This window comes from Henckelia pumila, unplaced genomic scaffold (genome assembly GCF_033568475.1).
Source record: "Henckelia pumila isolate YLH828 unplaced genomic scaffold, ASM3356847v2 CTG_461:::fragment_3, whole genome shotgun sequence".
NCBI lineage: Eukaryota > Viridiplantae > Streptophyta > Magnoliopsida > Lamiales > Gesneriaceae > Henckelia > Henckelia pumila.
Window position 1 is genome coordinate 12,798,700 of NW_027331831.1, and position 6,057 is coordinate 12,804,756.

Below are 6,057 nucleotides of genomic sequence, written 5' to 3' on the forward strand. Positions count from 1 at the left end.
ACTACTTTGGAAATCATTATTGATGAAAGAAAATAGAAGCAGAGATGACATAATTGAATTTTCGATATCCAAATTTCCAATGGAAGAAATGGAAAAGAAGAGATCAAGTGGTTTATGTTACAATTTAGCTACTTCAGAATCGAACTAAGAACATTTTTCGAACGATTTGGAATTCGAAACTATTTAAATTGTCACGAGTTTGCGATGTGAATTGAGATAGAGTTCGACAACTTTTTGAATATGTTGTATTTGAGGTAATACAAATATAATTTGGAAGACAGAGATGTTTGAAAAGACGGAAATTATTGAAATCTATTGTTGAGATGGAAACTTTAGATTTTTTTTAGAGATTGTGATTCTGAGTGGTTGGTTGTATGTGATTGCATTATATCATCCTCTGATCGATGGATTGTTTGAGGTGACTATCCAGATTTCAAGGAGAGACTCAGAACTCTAGTACCTGATTCGGTACCAGCTGATTGATTTTTCCACTTGATTAATATGATTCATGTGACAGCTATCTGACAGATATAGAGATAGTGTGTTGATTAGTAGATGAGAAGAAAATCAAAGTTCTTGTGTTGAGATAGTATATCTGAAGTATCAAATATCAAATCAGATGTGATTTGAGGAAAGACAGAAAATGTGAAGATTGATGTGTACAAAATGAAAGGCGAACAGTGTATGATACATACAGGTTTCGAAATTGTAAGGCCCGGGATTATTTTATTTAATCCAGGATTATTTAATATAATTCGAGATAATTTAATTTTAATCCGAGTATATTTAATTTAGGAATATTTAGAGTTTTGATTTAAATTCTAATATTCTTAAATTAATTAGGATTGAAATTTAATTAAAATAAGAGTCGAGGACCAAATTGCAAATATTAAAGAATTGAGGGGCTAAATTGCGAATTGGCTTGAAGTTATCGGATTATTATTTGCTTCATCAGCATGCATACGTGTGATATGCATATACTTTCAGAAAATTGAAAAGAAGTCGAGATCTTCTTCCATTTTCTTTGAAACGTTGATTTTCAAATTGTCGTAACTTTTGATCCGATTGTCCGATTTCAATTCTGAAAAGTGTTTTGGAATCCTTTTGACGAGGGATTCAATCGCATGTAAGTTTTGTGTTGTTTTATATGGATTTTGAAATCAGTAGTTGACAGGTATCAGATTCTGAGTTCTTGATCATGTTTATCGACGTATATGCAATTCTATATTCGAAACCAGATCGAAGAGTTTATCATATTTGTTCTTAATCTTGAATTCAGTTATGATTCGAAGTTTATAGCTGATATTAGGTTGATTTGGATGATGATTTATTGAGTTAGATGCACGTATGAATGGTTTTGAAGATAGAATTGATGTCGATATTTTGTCGGTTATCGATTTTCAATTGCTATGCCGTCGAATCGTGTTTTGAAGCTATTTTGATAGCCTATGTTTGAGTTGAAGTCTTTATCTAGTTGTTATGAATGTTATAGCATTTTTATTCTTCAGTTTCAGTTGAGTTGGAAGGCTAACGATACAATACGCCGAGTTGAATCGAATAAGAAAAAGTTGAGTTTTGAAATGAGATTGATTGACGATATATTGAAGGTTTTGATTCGTTTCTGATATAATAAGCTTGAATGAAGTTTGATATGAGTATTTTGATTGTAATATTTTAGATTGAAGAATTCAGAACCGAGATATTCGAAGGTATAATGACGACATCGCGAGTTAGGGACTTTGAAACTCAAGAACGACTATTCTTGAGTTGGCCCGCAAAAACCACATACTTGATATGTTTTGATTTATGTTTGATGTTTTCAATCCATCTCAGGTAGTGGATCTTTGAGTTTGAGTTGATATGATAGTATATTGAATTGATTCTATGCCAAGGTTGCGGTTAACCTTATTTTCTAGCCGGGATGGCTACGATAGATGGATATCCATGTCAAGATCGGTTATGAATCTTGATGGCAGTGACATTTTATGAATCAATTCTTAATCGATATATGCGTTATTTATTCTATTTTTGAGTCGAGTATTAATAGAGTTGATATGATTTCGTTAACGCTTTATATATATGTCGATTATACTGAGAATGATTTCTCACAGGAGTTTATCCGGTTGTTGTCTTGTTTTGTATGTGTGCATGCCAACAGATGGGGCATAAGCTAGTCATCGACGTCATTGACAGCTAGGAGAGAGTCTAGCACGTGAGGACTCGGGTTGTAGATGTACTTAGAAGTTTGGCAAGCATGATAGAATACTTTAGCATGATATGTTGGAAGAACTTTTGAACAAGTTGTGTAATCTCATGCTTTTAATTAGTTTGTGATCTAGAAGTGGTTGTAAAAGCTAGTATATTATGCTTGAACTTGGTTATATGTATATGTTCATGTTCTCAGCTTTTATAACAGGTTTGAAATTGACTTATAGTGAAGATCTTGCCATGGTATCAGGTTTTGACAGCAAGAGGAAGCTGCTGTGTTTTTCTGGAAATGAAGCCCGCTCGATCGGCAGGATTTGACCGATCGAGCGAGGCCTGTTTTTCTTAAACAGAAACTTGATTTTTCTTGCTCGCTCGATCGGCAGGACTTGACCGATCGAGCGAGACCAAAATATACTCAGACCCGAGAAGAGAGATTTTTCTTCTCGCTCGATCGGTAGGATTTAACCGATCGAGCGAGACACAGGATTTTAAAAAAAAATTATTTGGTTTGAGTATTCTTTTAAATACATGATTAATTGTGTATTAATCGTTAATTGCCCTAAGATGAGATTATCAACTCGAGGTACCCACAACAGGTGGTATCAGAGCGATAAGTTTCTCGGACTGAGAATAAATGAGCGGGGTAGATCGAGTCATCTATTCTGATTTATTTATTGCTTTCATACTTGTATGGTATATGATTCATTGATTACAAATGTTAAATTGTCACATGATGCTGTGATAATTTGCGAAGAATATGCCGTACAATGTTTTGAATTACATGCTATCTGATTATCTGATTGAAGAGTATGAATCAGAACTCGATCTATTGAGAAGGCATAATTGTGCTAATCAGAGGAGGAACTAAAACAGAAATGTGTTATGATATGATGAACTGTGCACTAATCTGTTTGTTTATCAGATATGCCTCCCCGACCAGCACCGAGAGTTAGACAGACATTGGCAGAGAATGAACCAGAACAGAAAAATGCTGCACAGGTCCCAGTGACAGCAACTGAACATGGACAGAGTAGTACTTCTGTTGATCTGTTTGGTGATGCCAATCCGATGGAGAAGCTTTTGAAGCGATTTCAGTCCTTCAAACCACCGACACTGCAAGGGACTGAGAACTCTGTTGATTGTGAGAATTGGCTGGAGGATATCGAATAGTTATTTGAGTCACTTGATTATGCGGATGAACGACGAGTGAGATTGGTAATCCATCAACTACATGGCCTTGCGAAGAATTGGTGGGTAACGACAAAGAAAGCATTTGAAAACCGAGGTACTATTATTACTTGGGTTGTATTTAAAACTTCTTTCTATCAGCGTTTCTTTCCTGTGTCTTATCGGAAGGACAAGGGAGCGGAATTCGCAAGTTTGCAACAGGGCCAAATGAATATCGAAGATTATGTTGCAAAATTTACGAGTTTGATGAAGTTTGCTCTATATGTTGCTGTCAGTGACGAAGCTCAAGACGATCAATTTATAAATGTCTTGAATCCTGACGTGTTTACTCTTGTAAATTTGGGAAGACCAAATACCTTTGCCGATGCTCTGAATCGTGCAAAGGGTGCAGAAGCAGGAATACTGAAACAAAGAGGAGCTCAGTTTGTTCCCCAACCTATGAAGCAACCACAAGAACAGCCACAGATTCCACAGCCACCTCGATTTGAAGCTGGAGGTAGCAGCAGTGGAAAGAAAAGTTTCTTCAAGGGTAAGAGCAAACAGTTCAAGAGATCAGGTGGTAGTAGCTCTTCTAGTTCAGATAGTTCCCGACAGTCTAGAGCTGGACAGAGGTCAGTTGTTTATTGCACCAAGTGTGGTGGTCTACATACCAATGAACAATGCCGAGGTGTATTTGGAAGTTGTCATATTTGCAACAAGATGGAACACTTTGCGAGAGTCTGTCCACAACGAGGTTCTGAAGGTGCTCAGGGTACTGGATCGTCTAGACCAGTAGCTCAGACTGATAGACAAGTAACTTCAGTACACTCTTTCCAACCACAGACTGCAGCACAGAGTAGAGGAGGAGGTCAGACGGTGAATCAACCTCCGAGGCAACAAGCACGAGTGTTTGCATTGACAGAGGAGCAAGCACAAGCGGCACCGGACGATGTGATTGCAGGTAACTGTTCTCTTTATGGTTATCCTGCCTATGTCTTATTTGATACTGGTGCGTCGCATACCTTCGTTTCTGAACAATTTGTTAATTGTATTCATTGCATGTTGAGTCATTAACTACTGTAGTGTCTATATCTTCACCGTTGGGAAAATGTATAATATCAGTGAAGTCTGTTAGAAACTGTGTACTACAGTACGAAGGTAATGAAGTTGAGCTTGACTGTATCGTTCTTGGTTTGTCTGATTTTGACTGTATAATAGGTATTGATATGTTAACCAAGTACAGAGCAACAGTTGACTGTTTTCAGAAGATAGCGAGGTTCAGACCAGTGATGGCTGACGAATGGAAATTTTATGGTAAGGGTGCTAGATCTAAAATTCTGGATTTCTTATCTATGCAGTTGATGTACTGAAGACTAGTCCAAAATTGACTGATCTGCCAGTGGTAAATGAGTTTGCCGATGTATTCCCAGACGAGATTCCGGGATTGCCACCATTCAGAGAGGTAGATTTCGGTATTGAATTGATGCCAGGTACACAGCCGATATCGAAAGCACCGTACCGAATGGCACCGATTGAACTGAAAGAACTGAAAGATCAACTTGAAGATTTGTTGGCCAAAGGATATATCAGACCGAGTGTATCCCCATGGGGTGCTCCAGTATTATTTGTAAGAAAGAAGGACGGATCGATGAGATTATGTATTGACTACCGGCAATTGAACAAAGCAACGGTAAAGAATAGTTATCCTTTACCTCGTATCGATGATTTATTTGATCAATTGTAGGGTTCGTCAGTATATTCAAAGATTGATTTGCGATCCGGCTATCATCAACTGAGGGTAAGAGATGAATATATCCCTAAGACTGCATTTAGAACCAGGTATGGCCATTATGAATTCATAGTCATGCCTTTTGGTCTAACGAATGCACCAGCAGTTTTTATGAGATTGATGAATAGAGTATTTCAAAGATATTTAGACGACTTTGTGATTATCTTTATCGATGATATTTTGATATACTCTAAGAATCTGTGTGAACATGTATTGAGAACATTAAGAGAAGAGAAATTGTATGCCAAGTTATCCAAATGTGAATTTTGGTTGCAAAGAGTTGTTTTTCTTGGTCATATAATTTCAGGAGATGACATTTCAGTTGTTCTAAGTAAGGTTGAAGCTGTGATTAGTTGGCAGAGACCGACATCTGTGCCAGAAATTCAAAGTTTTATGGGCTTAGCTGGTTATTACCGTCGATTCATTCGAGATTTTTCATCGACAACGAAGCCTATTACACAGCTTACATAGAAGAATTCACCATTTATTTGGTCTGAGGCGTGTGAAAGGAGTTTTATCGAACTAAAGAAGAGATTGACTACATCACTGGTTTTGAAAATCCCTACATGTACTGGTGATTTTGTTGTATATTGTGATGCTTCTCACCAGGGTTTGGGATGTATTTTAATGCAGAAAGGACATGTTGTAGCTTATGCTTCTCGACAACTGAAACCACATGAAGTCAGGTATCTGATTCATGATCTTGAATTGGCTGCAATCGTCTTTGCATTGAAGATCTGAAGAAATTACTTATACGGCGAGAAGTTTGAAATATTTTCTGATCACAAAAGTCTAAAGTATCTGTTCTCACAATCCGAATTGAATATGAGACAACGACGATGACTTGATTTATTGAAGGATTTTGATTGTGAAATCAAATACTATCCAGGGAA